The 18454-nt window shown below is 45.4% G+C and overlaps 1 protein-coding gene across 10 annotated transcripts in view; it reads right to left on the bottom strand.

Moving 5' to 3' along the window:
- The window catches only part of KAT6B (lysine acetyltransferase 6B), a 340449-nt gene that overhangs the window by 95495 nt on the left and 226500 nt on the right, over positions 1 to 18454 (bottom strand). The window lies entirely within an intron of this gene.

Here is an 18454-nt window from a genome sequence, read left to right as displayed (position 1 = left end):
TATATCCACCAAAGACACAGCTACCAATAATGCATCTGCTATACAGATTTAAATAATTTAGCTTGTACTAAGCTGTGGAAAGAGATAAAGTATCAGCCAATCAGCTCCTAACTGCCAAGTTACAGGCTGTGTTTTAAAAATGAAAGCTCCAAGGCTTAGCACAGATGCCCCTTAATGTCTGCTTTACTTTTGGGTGTCATTGTACAAATGTCAATACCACTATCCCTGTTGATTCTGGTACAATACATCAATATATAACCACCCCTACTAGAAACCCTTATTAACACCATACACAATATGAGACACAATTGAGACACACAATTGCTTTTCTTTGCCAAAGTTACTATAGCTCAGACAATTTAAGCTTATGTAATTATCACTGTAGTCCTTGTATTGGAGAATTACATATTTGCATAGGTGACTTGAGTCTAGTTATGTGGGAAACTGTCAAACCAATAAAATCTTTATTGTTCCTACAGCAAATCTTTTATGGTCCGGGCAGAACTTTTCTCAAACTCTTGTAGCATTATCAATTTCCTTGACCACACAGATGGCAATATTTACTGTCCGTGCATGCCTTTAGTTAGAAATTATGTAATTGAAAAGTTTATGCCTCAATTTACTGTTGAAAATAATCCTAGGCAGTTTAATCTAACAGCTATTAATAGCTTTCACCCTGTAGAGCAACATCTACGGAGTATTGTGTTGAAATGTTTTCCCCCCAGAACCTACTGACAACTATTTACACCATAAAAGGTATTTTAACTGTCCCCATAAATGTAAAACGTGTAGTAAATAATAACTGAGACAACCTATAGACCAAACGCAACTAATGAAGAATTATATAAGAGTATGTTCTATATATCATGTACTATACACTATTGGCCTGATTCGGAGTCACACACAATGCCAATGTTGATCGCAATGGAGTAATATGTTCTACTGTGTAAGTGTATAAGTCGCGCCACTCATGCATACCAACTGTTAGTGCACACAGTTGAAGTACTGAATTGGATGCATTGTATTCGCCATTCCTGATTAATGTCTGGGGGGCTGATAGTCAGACAAACAGATGCTGCATTTTATGGCAGTGTTACTTAAATGCCGCTAAAATAAGAATTTACTTACCGATAATTCTATTTCTCGTAGTCCGTAGTGGATGCTGGGGACTCCGTCAGGACCATGGGGTTTAGCGGCTCCGCAGGAGACAGGGCACAATAATAAAAGCTTTAGGATCAGGTGGTGTGCACTGGCTCCTCCCCCTATGACACTCCTCCAAGCCTCAGTTAGGATACTGTGCCCGGACGAGCGTGCACAATAAGGAAGGATATTGAATCCCGGGTAAGACTCATACCAGCCACACCAATCACACCGTACAACCTGTGATCTGAACCCAGTTAACAGTATGATAACAACGAAGGAGCCTCTGAAAAGATGGCTCACAACAAGAATAACCCGATTTTTGTAACAATAACTATGTACAAGTATTGCAGACAATCCGCACTTGGGATGGGCGCCCAGCATCCACTACGGACTACGAGAAATAGAATTATCGGTAAGTAAATTCTTATTTTCTCTAACGTCCTAAGTGGATGCTGGGGACTCCGTCAGGACCATGGGGATTATACCAAAGCTCCCAAACGGGCGGGAGAGTGCGGATGACTCTGCAGCACCGAATGAGAGAACTCCAGGTCCTCCTCAGTCAGGGTGTGCCCCTGACCAAGTAGCAGCTCTGCAAGTTGTAAAGCCGAGACCCCTCGGGCAGCTGCCCAAGATGAGCCCACTACCTTGTGGAATGGGCTTTTACTGATTTTGGCTGTGGCAAGCCTGCCACAGAATGTGCAAGCTGAATTGTACTACAAATCCAGCGAGCAATCGTCTGCTTAGAAGCAGGAACACCCATCTTGTTGGGTGCATACAGGCTAAACAGCGAGTCAGATTTTCTGACTCCAGTCGTCCTGGAAACATATATTTTCAGGGCACTGACAACGTCAAGTAACTTGGAGTCCTCCAAGTCCCTAGTAGCCGCAGGTACCACAATAGGTTGGTTCATGTGAAAAACAGAAAACACCTTAAGGAGAAATTGAGGACGAGTCCTCAATTCTGCCCTGTCAGAATGAAAAATTAAGTAAGGGCTTTTATATGATAAAGCCGCCCATTCTGACACACGCCTGGCTGAAGCCAGGGCTAATAGAATCTTCACCTTCCATGTGAAATATTTTAATTCCACAGTGGTGAGTGGATCAAACCAATTTGACTTTAGGAAACTCAAAACAACATTGAGATCCCAAGGTGCCACTGGGGGCACAAAAGGAGGCTGTATATGCAGTACCCCTTTTACAAACGTCTGAACTTCAGGCACTGAAGCCAGTTCTTTCTGGAAGAAATTCGACAGGGTCGAAATTTGAACCTTAATGGACCCTAATTTTAGGCCCATAGACAGTCCTGTTTTCAGGAAATGTAGGAACGACCCAGTTGGAATTCCTCTGTAGGGACCTTCTTGGCCTCACACCACGCAACATATTTTCGCCAAATGCGGTGAAAATGTTTTGCGGTTACATCCTTCCTGGCTTCGACCAGGGTAGGGATGACTTCATCTGGAATGCCCTTTCAGGATCCGGCGTTCAACTGCCATGCCGTCAAACGCAGCCGCGGTAAGTCTTGGAACAGACAAGGCCCCTGCTGGAGCAGGTCCTTTCTTAAAGGTAGAGGCCACGGTTCTTCCGTGAGCATCTCTTGAAGTTCCGGGTACCAAGTCCTTCTTGACCCATCCGGAACCACGAGTATCGTTCTTACTCATCTCCTTCTTATGATTCTCAGTACTTTTGGTATGAGATGCATAGGAGGGAACACATACCCTGACTGGTACACCCACAGTGTTACCAGAGCGTCCACCGCTATTGCCTGAGGGTCCCTTGACCTGGCGCAATATTTGTCTAGTTTTTTGTTCAGGCGGGACGCCAACATATCCACCTTTGGTTATTCCCAACGGTTTACAATCATGTGGAAGACTTCCCGCTGAAGTCCCCACTCTCCCGGGTGGAGGTTATGCCTGCTGAGGAAGTCTGCTTCCCAGTTTTCCACTCCCGGAATTAACACTGCTGAGAGTGTTATCACATGATTTTTCGCTCAGCGAAGAATCCTTGCAGTTTCTGCCATTTCCCTCCTGCTTCATGTGCCGCTCTGTCTGTTTACGTGGGCGACTGCCGTGATGTTGTCCCACTGGATCAATACCGGCTGACCTTGAAGCAGAGGTCTTGCTAAGCTTAGAGCCTTGTAAATTGCCCTTAGCTCCAGTATATTTATGTGGAGAGAAGTCTCCAGACTTGATCACACTCCCTGGAAATTTTTTCCTTGTGTGACTGCTCCCCAGCCACTCAGGCTGGCATCCGTGGTCACCAGGACCCAGTCCTGAATGTCGAATCTGCGGCCCTTTCATAGATGAGCACTCTGCAGCCACCGCAGAAGAAAACACCCTTGTCCTTGGAGACAGGGTTATCCGCTGATGCATCTGAAGATGCGATCCGGACCATTTTCCCAGCAGATTCCACTGAAAGGTTCTTGCGTGAAATCTACCGAATGGGATCGCTTTGTAAGAAACCACCATTTTTCACAGGACCCTTGTGCAATGATGCACTGATACTTTTCCTGGTTTTAGGAGGTTCCTGACTAGCTCGGATAACTCCCTGGCCTTCTTCTCCGGGAGAAAACATCCTTTTCTGGACTGTGTCCAGAATCATTCCTAGGAACATTAGACGTGTCGTCGGAAAAAGCTGCGATTTTGGAATATTTAGAATCCACTCGTGCTGTCGTAGAACTACTTGAGATAGTGCTACTCCGACCGCCAACTGTTCTCTGGACCTTGCCCTTATCAGGAAAGCGTCCATATTTCTTTTAGGAAGAATCATCATTTCGGCCATTACCATGGTAAAGACCCGGGGTGCCGTGGACAATCCAAACGGCAGCGTCTGAACTGATAGTGACAGTTCTGTACCACGAACCTGAGATACCCTTGGTGAGAAGGGCAAAATTTGGACATGTAGGTAAGCGTCCCTGATATCCAGTGACACCATATCGTCCTGGTTCGCTATCCCTGCTCTGAGTGACTCCATCTTGATTTGAACCCTAGTATGTAATTGTTCAAATCTTTTAGATCTCACCGAGCCGTTTGGCTTCAGTACCACAATATAGTGTGGAATAATACCCCTTCCCTTGTTGTAGGAGGGGTACTTTGATTATCACCTGCTGGGAATACAGCCTGTGAATTTTTTCCCAATACTGCCTCCCTGTCGGAGGGAGACGTTGGTAAAGCAGACTTCAGGAACTTGTGAGGGGAAGACGTCTCAATTTTCCAATGTACACCTGGGATACTACGTGTAGGATCCAGGAGTCCACTTGCGAGTGAGCCCACTGCGTGCTGAAACTCTTGAGATGACCCCCCACCGCACCTGAGTCCGCTTGTATGGCCCCAGCGTCATGCTGCGGACTTGGCAGAAGCTGTGGAGGACTTCTGTTCCTGGGAATGGGCTGCCTGCTGCAGTCTTCTTCCCTTTCCTCTAACCCTGGGCAGATATGACTGGCCTTTTGCCCGCCTGCCTTTATGGGTACGAAAGGACTGAGACAGAAAAGACTGTGTCCTTTTCTGCTGAGATGTGACTTGGGGTAACAAAAGTGGATTTTCCAGCTGTTGCCATGGCCACCAGGTCCGATGGACCGCCCCTTTATACGGCAATACTTCCATGTGCCGTCTGGAATCTGCATCACCTGACCACTGTCATGTCTATAAACATCGTCTGGCAGATATGGACATCACATCTACTCTTGATGCCAGAATGCGCATCTCGCATATATAGAAATGCATCCTTAAAATGCTCTATAGTCAATAAAATATTGTTCCTGTCAAGGGTATCAATATTTTCAGTCAGGAAATCCGACCAAGCCCCCCCAGCGCTGCACATCCAGGCTGAGGCGATTGCTGGTCGTAGTATAACACCAGTATGTGTGTATATACTTTTTAGGATATTTTTCAGCTTCCTATCAGCTGGCTCTTTGAGGGCGGCCGTATCTGGAGACGGTAACGCCACTTGTTTTTATAAGCGTGTGAGCGCCTTATCCACTCTAAGGTGTGTTTCCTAACTCGCCCTCACTTCTGGCGGGAAAGGGTATACCTCCAATAATTTTCTATCGGAGGAAACCCACGTATCATCACACACTTTAATTTATCTGATTCAGGAAAAACTACAAGTAGATTATTCCCACCCTACATAATACCCTTATTTGTGGTACTTGTAGTATCAGAAATATGTAACACCTCCTTCATTGCCCTTAACATGTAACGTGTGGCCCTAAAGGAAAATACGTTTGTTTCTTCACCGTCGACACTGAAGTCAGTGTCCGTGTCTATGTCTGTGTCGACCAACTGAGGTAAATGGGCGTTTTTACAAGCCCCTGACGGTGTCTGAGACGCCTGGACAGGTACTAATTTGTTTGCCGGCCGTCTCATGTCGTCAACCGACCTTGCATTGTGTTGACATTATCACGTAATTCCTAAATAAGCCATCCATTCCGGTGTCGACTCCCTAGAGAGTGACATCACCAATACAGGCAATTTGCTCCGCCTCCTCACCAACATCGTCCTCCTACATGTCGACACACACGTACCGACACACAGCACACACACAGGGAATGCTCTGATAGAGGACAGGACCCCACTAGCCCTTTGGGGAGACAGAGGGAGAGTTTGCCAGCACACACCAAAAACGCTACAATTATACAGGGACAACCCCTTATACAAGTGTTTTCCCTTATAGCATTTTCACATATGTAATCATATCGCCAAATAAGTGCCCCCCCTCTCTGTTTTAACCCTGTTTCTGTAGTGCAGTGCAGGGGAGAGCCTGGGAGCCTTCCTCACAGCAGAGCTGAGCAGGAAAATGGCGCCGTGTGCTGAGGAGAATAGGCCCCGCCCCCTAAAACGGCGGGCTCTTCTCCCGGAGTTTGTGAGATCTGGCAGGGGTTAAATACATCCATATAGCCTCAAGGGCTATATGTGATGTATTTTAGCCATAAAAAAGGTATAATACATTGCTGCCCAGGGCGCCCCCCCCAGCGCCCTGCACCCTCAGTGACCGCTGGTATGAAGTGTGCTGACAACAATGGCGCACAGCTGCAGTGCTGTGCGCTACCTTATGAAGACTGAAAGTCTTCTGCCGCCTGTTTCTGGACCTCTTCAACTTCGGCATCTGCAAGGGGGGTCGGCGGCACGGCTCCGGGACGAACCCCAGGGTGAGACCTGTGTTCCGACTCCCTCTGGAGCTAATGGTGTCCAGTAGCCTAAGAAGCAAATCCATCCTGCACGCAGGTGAGTTTACTTCTCTCCCCTAAGTCCCTCGTTGCAGTGAGCCTGTTGCCAGCAGGACTCACTGAAAATAAAAAACCTAACTTAAACTTTTATTCTAAGCAGCTCAGGAGAGCCACCTAGATTGCACCCTTCTCGGCCGGGCACAAAAATCTAACTGAGGCTTGGAGGAGGGTCATAGGGGGAGGAGCCAGTGCACACCACCTGATCCTAAAGCTTTTATTATTGTGCCCTGTCTCCTGCGGAGCCGCTAAACCCCATGGTCCTGACGGAGTCCCCAGCATCCACTTAGGACGTTAGAGAAAAGTGGTTGCGTATAATGGAGTCTATTTACTAAGCCTTGGATGGAGATACAGTGGACGGAGATCAAGTACCAACCAACCAACCAGCTCCTGCCATTTTTTTCGAACACAGCATGTGACATTGCATTTAAATGCTGATTGGAGGGTACTTCTCCACACACTATCTCCAAGGCTTAGTAAATACACCCCAAAGACACTTCGTATAGGGCTGATGGAAGTTTCCATGGTGTGACTGATAATGGCATGTATAGACGCACCAAGCGGTATGTCTCAGTCTTTGCCAACTTGTATTAGGTGAGGGAATTGCTCTGTATATATTGAACTTTTGTTCACAAACAAGTTGATGCGTGTGACTAGCACCTGTGAACCTGTGACTTACAGACCGTAGAGGCTGAACAATACTCGTGAATAAATGATCATAAAAAACTTGGGATATGTTACTGTTTCCTAGTGCATTGATAGGCTTTATTCGTATAATTCCAGCCAAATTAATGGCTGTCACCACTGTGCGAATGTGACAAAAGTATTTTCAATCAAAAAGTATTTTCTGCTGTTTCCAAGCAGGAAACAGAAGAAATTAGAGAAGGGAGAATGATCCAGTTCCAGGTATTAATTTTGTTAAAGAACTACAAGGGATCTACAGTACTTATGTGGTACTTGGAAAAAAAATAGTTTTCTGACCACATTTCAATCCTCATCTAAAACACTTTAATACATTTACAACACATTTTTATTAAGTAATTATCTAACAGCATCTATTATATTACCCAACCTATTTCTTTTATTTTACCGGTGGGTCTATTGTATGTAAACGTCTAAAGCAGCCGTTTGCTTGTTATAGCAAACCACATTGCGTAGTGTCTCCCAAATCCAGTCCTCAAATACAGCTCATGTTTTCAGGACTGTGGGGCAGATGTATTAAGCCTGGAGAAGTGATAAAGCAGTGATGAGTGGAAGGTGATAACGCACCAGCCAATCAGCTCCTAACTGGCAATTTACATGTTGGAGCTGATTGGCTGGTGCGTTATCACCTTGCACTTATCACTGCTTTATCACTTCTCCAGGTTAATACATCTGCCCCTGTATGTGGAAACAGGTAGGATAATTACTCACCCAGTTAATTAGTCCAAGTCACCTGGGCATGCTTAAAGAAATCCTGACAGCATGAGCTGTTGGGGGTGCATGAGTATCAGATTTGGAAAACACTGAGCACTATTTATTAGCCAGGTATACATACTACTCCCTGCCAGGGCATAATACCACGATAAACAGCAAGAGAGGCTTGTAGATAATGTATCCGGTTACTTATTTGTGTATCGGATACTTAAATAGTAGAGGGGGTTGGGGAACAGCTGGATGATTGTAACAGATAAAGATACATCAGTTAGGTTACAATATCTCAACTCTGATACTTTAGTACTGCCAAAGAGGTCATGATTTCAGGAATTCTTTAAGCAAGTGGCAATTCATTTATTGTAATTATCCTACAGACAGCAATCCTCAAAACACCAACAGTTCAATAATATAATAAAAAAATGTTTCTAACATTGTTGTCATTATTCCCCCTCATCAGCATTTACATATCAGAGTTCCAGTATGTCAAATAGATTAATTAGTGTGACATTACAGCATTCTGCAGCAAGCCATTACATATACCGCTTTCACATCGCAAAAATAACCCGGTATCGACCCGCCATATTGCTGGGTCGACGCGGGTCACTGTGCAATATGAAAGGGGCCATGGAGAATTCCTGGGTTGCCTGTCCCGGTAATTCAACCTGGGTTATAAGAAGGGTTATTCCCGAGTTGAATACCGGGTCAGGGGCAGTGTAAACGGGTTCCCGGGTCACCCGTTTCCTACATAGGGAGAGGCAGCATGGAGATGAGCTCATCTCCCAGCACCGCCTTTGCCCCCCGCCACTATGGCAACCGACCCAGCATATTGCCAGGTCGGGAAGCCAGCGCTTAGGCTCCAATGCCAGATCCCACCAGGGAAGGACCCGTTTCCAATTCCTGGGTGGGATCCGGCATTGGAGATGTGAAAGGGGCTATAAGGCCATATGTCAGCATTTATCATTTAAGGTTCTTGAGTGGAAATTCAGCACAGAACTATTGCTTTCTTTAGGCTTAATGGGGGAAATGCAAGATAAGAGAAAAAGAAATACCCGAAGGTATTGCTACTCCCAGGCGCTAGATGGGTGGTTCACCACAGCAGCTAAACAAGAAATGGGGTTGGTCAGACCCCCAAACGATATAAGCAAACAAGGAAATGCAGCGCCTATTGGTCACAAATGCAAACTTGGTCACATGAAAACATTTATCATTTTATTAAAACATATAGTTTGAGCATATTAAAAAATGATTGGATAAAGTGCACATAAGTGGCAACTGCCACATGAAATCAGATATAAATTAGAAATGGTGTTATTCCCAGTAATGTAAATCCTTATAGGAAGTTAGTAATGCATGGAGCCTGTTCTTATGAAAAGTCCCCTTGGGTTTGAGGGCCCAATGTCCTATCCGTGAGTTATAGTTACCACCAGCATCCCTTGAGGTAATTAGGCGAATCTGCGATCGCAAACAGCTGTTCCTCAGTGGGTGGTAGATGTGAATCCTCCACGGTGTAATAGGAAATTCTTTAAGGGTCCAAATGTTGGAAAACCACAACGGGGGCTTGGTCCAGGTTCAATCCTTCCAGAGGCTGAGAAAAAACACTGTCAGGCAGGTCCCACCAACGCGTTTCGTTGCATACATGCAACTTTTTCAAGGTGCTAACAGTCCTGCCAATAATGGTTTATATACTCTACCAACATGGTTGCTCATTAGCATGTGTAATTGGTTGTGACCACCTGTTTGCATTATGTGACCAAAATAATGACTGACATAGGAGTTGGAGCAATTAATAGTATCAGAATATACATAAATTACTATAATAAAAAACATTTTTAATAAAATATAAGAAATAAAAACCTAAATCTTAGTGAAATCCGATCACATGACAACTATCATTATCATTTGAAAAAGGGAATCAGGAAAAAACTGGATTATTAATCCATGTCTAAAAGGCTGCTCACATAACTGTTGGATTAGAAGTCTATTCCATATATTTGGAGAGATCACAATGTAGTGAAGGGCATCCCCTCACTGCTGATTCTAATAGTAATAATTAAACTATAACCAATGGGGTGTCCGAGCACATAGAGAGGGCGACGCGGACGGGGCGCCGTTCTCACCGCGTCATCCCTCTGCGTCAGCATGCACTCTTGTGCATCCCAATTACCATAGTGACGCTTGCGCGTCATCCCTGGCGCAGCACCATGATGACGCGGCCCGTCACCAGGCGCCACGTCATCTCCCCGCACCTCCATAGTCAGTGACGCAAATGGGGCGTTACTCCCATCGCGTCATCCATCTGTGTCCGTCGTGTTGAGGTGTTGTCATGGTGACGCAACAGCGTCACTACACTACCCCCGTGCACCAGACTGTAACAAACGGCCCCAGTACTGGAGATAATGCAGCATGAGGACATAGCAACGTGGCACCGGTATCCAGGTGTCACGTTGACTCCCCATTTTCGGAGAGTTACTCCACGATTGTAGCAAGTATAGGTTGCCATGGTGACATCTGTTGTCCGATGTCTGCTAGGCAACTGGTTATTATCTCAAAAAAACAGATTTAAACACGTCCTGTATAATCAAATAGATTTCACTTTTTTCTGTGAGACAGCTGTAAATTTAGCAGATTAATCTCCATGAAACCACCAATCATTTAAGCATAACAGTAAGCGAATAGTTATGGATTATAATGTATAATAGGTCAACACATATAATATAGTAGAATAGTATGGTAGCCCAATAGTAATACTTGATAAGAGGGGTACATTCAATTGATAGACAGATCACCAATATTCACAGGGACCATACATATATCTCATAAACTGTTAAATACTTATCCCCATATGGACCGCCCACATAGTTATGTGCAAAGTTATATATAGACAGATAATAGTTAGTCAATTTGAATAGACCCAGGTTGTATAAAGCAAGAATACGTACTACTTAATATATACAGTCAATACGGAGAAAGGGGTGGAGGGAAGGCAACCAAAAAGGGAAGGTTCAGAATCACAATACTGGATTGAGTTCGACCATCTCATTCAATCCAGATGGATAGATAGTATATAGTCTATAAATCCAGTAAAGTTCTTGTTTGCAAAGATTTTTGTATCGATCCCCACCTCTCTTAGTCACTGTAACCTGTTCAATTGCTATCAAACCCAGAGAACTAGGGTCACCACCATGTTTGTCTCTAAAGTGTCTGGAGACACTATGCGTGGGGAATTTATTTATAATATTTCGATGATGCTCCATAAATCGAAATTTAATACTCCTAGTAGTACGTCCCACGTATCTTTGATTACAACCACATGTGAGAAGGTAAATTATATAGCTTGTGTCACAGTTCATAAAGCTAGCTAATGTATACTTTTCTTCTCTATCAATAGAAATAGTTAGAGTTCTTCTGGGAATATGCTTACATGTGGTGCATCTTGTAGCCCCACAGCGATAAAAACCCTTTGGTCTAGAAGGTAGCCATATATCTTGTATGGCATCCCCCTGTATAGTTGTGGGTATTTCTTTTAAATAACTGGGGGCAAGAATATTTTTAATTGAACGTTTTTTCTTGAAAATAAACTTAGGTTTAGAAGGTATATTTCCCCTAAGTATGGGATCTTGATTTAAATAAGAATTTACTTACCGATAATTCTATTTCTCGTAGTCCGTAGTGGATGCTGGGGACTCCGTCAGGACCATGGGGAATAGCGGCTCCGCAGGAGACAGGGCACAAAAATAAAGCTTTAGGATTAGGTGGTGTGTACTGGCTCCTCCCCCTATGACCCTCCTCCAAGCCTCAGTTAGGATACTGTGCCCGGACGAGCGTACACAATAAGGAAGGATATTGAACCCCGGGTAAGACTCATACCAGCCACACCAATCACACCGTATAACTTGTGATCTAAACCCAGTTAACAGTATGACAAACGTAGGAGCCTCTGAACAGACGGCTCACAACAAATAACAACCCGATTTTTTTGTAACAATAACTATGTACAAGTATTGCAGACAATCCGCACTTGGGATGGGCGCCCAGCATCCACTACGGACTACGAGAAATAGAATTATCGGTAAGTAAATTCTTATTTTCTCTAACGTCCTAAGTGGATGCTGGGGACTCCATCAGGACCATGGGGATTATACCAAAGCTCCCAAACGGGCGGGAGAGTGCGGATGACTCTGCAGCACCGAATGAGAGAACTCAAGGTCCTCCTCAGCCAGGGTATCAAATTTGTAGAATTTTGCAAACGTGTTTGCCCCTGACCAAGTAGCAGCTCGGCAGAGTTGTAATGCCGAGACTCCCCGGGCAGCCGCCCAGGATGAGCCCACTTTCCTTGTGGAATGGGCCTTGACAGATTTAGGTTGTGGCAAGCCTGCCACAGAATGTGCAAGTTGAATTGTGCTACAAATCCAACGAGCAATCGTCTGCTTAGAAGCAGGAGCACCCATCTTGTTGGGTGCATACAATATCAACAGTGAGTCAGACTTTGACTCCCGCCGTTCTTGAAATATATATTTTCAATGCCCGGACCACGTCCAACAACTTGGAATCCTCCAACTCGTTAGTAGCCGCAGGCACCACAATAGGCTGGTTCAGGTGAAACGCTGACACCACCTTAGGCAGAAAATGAGGACGCGTCCGCAGTTCTGCCCTGTCCGTATGGAAAATCAGATATGGGCTCTTATATGATAAGGCCGCCAATTCTGATACTCTCCTGGCTGAAGCCAGGGCCAGTAGCATGGTTACTTTCCATGTAAGATACTTCAACTCCACCGATTTGAGCGGCTCAAACCAATGGGATTTGAGAAAATCCAAGACTACATTAAGATCCCACGGTGCCACTGGGGGCACAACCGGGGGCTGTATATGTAGTACTCCTTTTACAAAAGTCTGGACTTCAGGAACTGAAGCCAATTCTTTCTGGAAGAAAATCGACAGGGCCGAAATTTGAACCTTAATGGACCCCAATTTGAGGCCCATAGACAATCCTGTTTGCAGGAAATGTAGGAATCGACCCAGTTGAAATTCCTCCGTGGGGCCTTCCTGGCCTCACACCACGCAACATATTTTCTCCAAATGCGGTGATAATGTTGTGCAGTCACCTCCTTCCTGGCTTTTACCAGTGTAGGAATGACCTCTTCCGGAATGCCTTTTTCCCTTAGAATTCGGCGTTCAACCGCCATGCCGTCAAACGCAGCCGCGGTAAGTCTTGGAATAGACACGGTCCCTGCTGAAGTAGGTCCCGTCTTAGAGGTAGAGGCCACGGATCCTCCGTGAGCATCTCTTGAAGTTCCGGGTACCAAGTTCTTCTTGGCCAATCCGGAGCCACTAGTATCGTTCTTACTCCCTTTTGCCGTATAATTCTCAGTACTTTTGGTATGAGAGGCAGAGGAGGGAACACATACACTGACTGGAACACCCACGGTGTTACCAGAGCGTCCACAGCTATTGCCTGAGGATCTCTTGACCTGGCGCAATACCTGTCCAGTTTTTTGTTGAGGCGGGACGCCATCATATCCACCATTGGTTTTTCCCAACGGTTCACAATCATGTGGAAGACTTCTGGATGAAGTCCCCACTCTCCCGGGTGTAGATCGTGTCTGCTGAGGAAGTCTGCTTCCCAGTTGTCCACTCCCGGAATGAATACTGCTGACAGTGCTATCACATGATCTTCCGCCCAGCGAAGAATCCTTGCAGCTTCTGCCATTGCTGTCCTGCTTCTTGTGCCGCCCTGTCTGTTTACGTGGGCGACTGCCGTGATGTTGTCCGACTGGATCAACACCGGCTGACCCTGAAGCAGGGGTTTTGCCAGACTTAGAGCATTGTAAATCGCTCTTAGCTCCAGTATATTTATGTGAAGAGACATCTCCAGGCTTGACCATACTCCCTGGAAGTTTCTTCCTTGTGTGACCGCTCCCCAGCCTCTCAGACTGGCATCCGTGGTCACCAGGACCCAGTCCTGTATGCCGAATCTGCGGCCCTCTAACAGATGAGCACTCTGCAACCACCACAGAAGAGACACCCTTGTCCGTGGCGATAAGGTTATCCGCTGATGCATCTGCAGATGCGATCCGGACCATTTGTCCAGCAGATCCCACTGAAAAGTTCGTGCGTGGAATCTGCCGAATGGAATCGCTTCGTAAGAAGCCACCATCTTTCCCAGGACTCTTGTGCATTGATGCACAGACACTGTCCCTGGTTTTAGGAGGTTCCTGACAAGTTCGGATAACTCCCTGGCTTTCTCCTCCGGAAGAAACACCTTTTTCTGAACCGTGTCCAGAATCATTCCCAGGAACAGCAGACGTGTCGTCGGGGTCAACTGAGATTTTGGAAAATTCAGAATCCACCCGTGTTGTTGCAGCACTAGTTGGGTTAGTGCTACTCCGTCTTCCAGCTGTTCTCTGGACCTTGCCCTTATCAGGAGATCGTCCAAGTAAGGGATAATTAATACGCCTCTTCTTCGTAGAAGGATCATCATTTCGGCCATTACCTTGGTAAAGACCCGAGGTGCCGTGGACAATCCAAACGGCAGCGTCTGAAACTGATAATGACAGTTTTGCACCACGAACCTGAGGTACCCTTGATGTGAAGGGCAAATTGGGACATGCAGGTAAGCATCCTTTATGTCCAGGGACACCATAAAGTCCCCTTCTTCCAGATTCGCTATCACTGCTCTGAGTGACTCCATCTTGAACTTGAATTTTTGTATGTACAGGTTCAAAGATTTCAGATTTAGAATAGGTCTTACCGAGCCGTCCGGCTTCGGTACCACAAATAGCGTGGAGTAATACCCCTTTCCCTGTTGTAGGAGGGGTACCTTGACTATCACCTGCTGAGAAAACAGCTTGTGAATGGCTTCCAATACCGTCGCCCTGTCTGAGGGAGACGTTGGCAAAGCAGACTTTAGGAACCGGCGAGGGGGAGACTTCTCGAATTCCAACCTGTAACCCTGAGATACTACCTGCAGAATCCAGGGGTCCACCTGTGAGCAAGCCCACTGTGCGCTGAAATTCTTGAGTCGACCCCCCACCGCTCCTGAGTCCGCTTGTAAGGCCCCAGCGTCATGCTGAGGGCTTTGCAGAACCCTGGGAGGGCTTCTGTTCCTGGGCAGGGGCTGCTTGCTGCCCTCTCTTACCCCTTCCTCTGCCCCGAGGCAGATATGACTGTCCTTTTGTCCGCTTGTTCTTATAGGACCGAAAGGACTGCGGCTGAAAAGACGGTGTCTTTTTCTGTTGGGAGGGGGTCTGAGGTAAAAAAGTGGATTTTCCGGCAGTTGCCGTGGCCACCAGATCCGATAGACCGACGCCAAATAATTCCTCCCCTTTATACGGCAATACTTCCATATGTCGTTTGGAATCCGCATCACCTGACCACTGTCGCGTCCATAAACTCCTTCTGGCAGATATGGACATCGCATTTACTCTCGATGCCAGAGTGCAAATATCTCTCTGCGCATCTCGCATATAAAGGAAAGCATCCTTTAATTGCTCTATAGTCAATAAAATACTGTCCCTATCCAGGGTATCAATATTTTCAGTCAGGGAATCCAACCAGACGACCCCAGCACTGCACATCCAGGCTGAGGCGATGGCTGGTCGCAGTATAACACCAGTATGTGTGTATATACTTTTTAGGGTAGTTTCCAGTCTCCTATCCGCTGGATCCCTGAGGGCGGCCGTATCAGGAGACGGTAACGCCACTTGTTTTGATAAGCGTGTGAGCGCCTTATCCACCCTAGGGGGTGTTTCCCAGCGCGCCCTAACCTATTTCGGCGGGCTTTCCTCCCGTAGTTTTAGATAACTGGCATGGGTTAAATACATACATATAGCCTTAATGGCTATATGTGATGTATTCTTTTGCCATAAGGTATTAAAATATTGCTGCCCAGGGCGCCCCCAGCAGCGCCCTGCACCCTCCGTGACCGCTTGGTGTGAAGTGTGTGACAACAATGGCGCACAGCTGCAGTGCTGTGCGCTACCTTCATGAAGACTGAAGAGCCTTCTGCCGCCTGTTTCCGGACCTTCAATCTTCAGCATCTGTAAGGGGGGTCGGCGGCGCGGCTCCGGGACGAACCCCAGGGTGAGACCTGTGTTCCGACTCCCTCTGGAGCTAATGGTGTCCAGTAGCCTAAGAATCCAATCCATCCTGCACGCAGGTGAGTTGAAATTCTCTCCCCTAAGTCCCTCGATGCAGTGAGCCTGTTGCCAGCAGGACTCACTGAAAATATAAAACCTAAAAAACTTTTTCTAAGCAGCTCTTTAAGAGAGCCACCTAGATTGCACCCTGCTCGGACGGGCACAAAAACCTAACTGAGGCTTGGAGGAGGGTCATAGGGGGAGGAGCCAGTACACACCACCTAATCCTAAAGCTTTATTTTTGTGCCCTGTCTCCTGCGGAGCCGCTATTCCCCATGGTCCTGACGGAGTCCCCAGCATCCACTTAGGACGTTAGAGAAATATACCAAAGTTCTTACAAATAATTTGCATACTATCCTTATTATATGTGGATATAAAAGCTATATTCTCCGTTGGACATTTTCCCAGCCTCTGGAAGGATTGAACCTGGACCAAGCCCCCGCTGTGGTTTTCCAACATTTGGACCCTTAAAGAATTTCCTATTACACCGTGGAGGATTCACATCTACCACCCACTGAAGAACAGCTGTTTGCGGACGCAGATTCGCCTAATTACCTCAAGGGATGCTGGTGGTAACTATAACTCACGTATAGGACATTGGGCCCTCAAACCCAAGGGGACTTTTCATAAGAACAGGCTCCATGCATTACTAACTTCCTATAAGGATTTACATTAATGGGAATAACACCATTTCTGAATTATATCTGATTTCATGTGGCAGTTAATGGGGGAAATGTACAAAGCAGTGAAAAGAGTGGAGGAGTGAGCCACTGGAGAAATTGCCGATGGCAACCAATCAGCTGCTGCATATTTTATAGAATGCACTTGATAAATGTTACCTCAAAGCTGATTGGTTTCCATGGCCAAGTTTTCCACTCTTTTCACTGTTACATACAGCTTCTCCAATGTTTTTTTTTTTTTTGCAGTTACTTATAAAGTATAGTATTTTAGAACGCAGCAATATGGCATATATAGATTTACTTCAAATTCGCTTTCTAGCAATTTTTTCTCAAACCCTAGTAAAAGCAATGCAGGTCAAGCAAGCCCAGAAAAAATACATTCATTATTAATATTACACTATCTGCACACATGAAACACATATCAAGTGCATATTCTGCACTCTGCAGGTCATCTGGTCATAAACGGTTAGAGGTACAGTTATAGAGAAGAATTTGTTGGAATGGAGTGGAACACAAGTAAGCAATGGATAAAAGGATGGAAGAGCATAAGGTGAGGGAAGGAGGAGCAGAGCCAGGGACATTGCAGTACGCACATAAATGGACCAGCCAAAGGAAGGGATGAGAAAAGGCTGGACCAGCCATGCCAAAGAGCCAAAAGCAATGGAAATATGGAGGCCGCGGAGGTGGTAAGAGCTGGGCTACTGTCTAACACTAATGCACATGGCAACAGAGACCAAGCAGAGCACAAGTATGTGGAAATAGAGAAAGAACTAAGAGTAAGAGTCATTTTAAAAGGGAAAGTTGAAATGCATTAATAAAAGTCTATTCAGTAGGAATAAAAAGGGGAGAAAATGAATAATAAAAGAGCAGCATTGTTCTGTTCTCTGTAATTAACACTGAGAAACATTTAGCGGGACCATTACACATGATTAAATTGTACTTATTTGGGAACAGGACCCTAACTAATACTTCTATATGCAAATCAATATTAAAGACAGAATTGGAAATAAAGTTCACCTGCACAAGCTGGCAGTGCCAAGTACAGATCACTTATTAGGAAGGGAACAGCTAGGCTGTTTTAGTAGACCATTTAAAACTCGGAGAACAAACATTCTGATCGTAGATTATTTGGACCTTTAATTTGCTGGCAGAACGCAGGTCATGTCTTTTAGTTTACATATGTAATGCTTCTCTTTGTGCTAGCCTGCCCAATCTTGTGATTAATACAGTTAGAACAAAACTACAGTGTGTAGCGGATTTACTACGCCTGCGGGAAGAATATTACTGCAGTCCGCTTGCAAGCCCAATGTATTTGTTTTATGTTCTCTAGGTGCCAAGTCATGTACAAGCACTGTCTGCCTTTGGCCCAGCACTCCTATTAAATCTCAAGTACTTTACTAATGCTTTATGTTATCTGCACAAAGCACCACAGACATCATACTATATTAAGTAAGTAAAGTGAGACTTAAATGGGATGTTTGATTTCATCCTCATATCAGAGTTTCAGTCTATTACCCAGATTACGTCAGTACACCCAATTACAAATTGCAATCAGTGTGGCTTGCTATGCAGCTGTAAGATTTATACCATATGCGGATATTACAAAAACTAACACCAGACTGTTTGCCCTCTGAAAAAGCACATGATGGGCATTTGCCCATCAAACTCCCGCCAACTCAAGTGAAATAACATAGAATCATATCTGCAATTTTGGTATTAAGCATTTTTACGGTGTACCGAAGCAAAATATGCTCCTAACTAGGACTGACATGCCCAATGTATTCTCTATGTCTATGCAAAAGCCACAATCTTCAGTTGCATAGCTGCCAGCTGGTCAACTGTTCTGGCTAAAAGAAATCTGTA

Source organism: Pseudophryne corroboree, chromosome 3 (genome assembly GCF_028390025.1).
Source record: "Pseudophryne corroboree isolate aPseCor3 chromosome 3, aPseCor3.hap2, whole genome shotgun sequence".
NCBI lineage: Eukaryota > Metazoa > Chordata > Amphibia > Anura > Myobatrachidae > Pseudophryne > Pseudophryne corroboree.
This window is presented reverse-complemented; position numbering and strand designations above follow the sequence as displayed.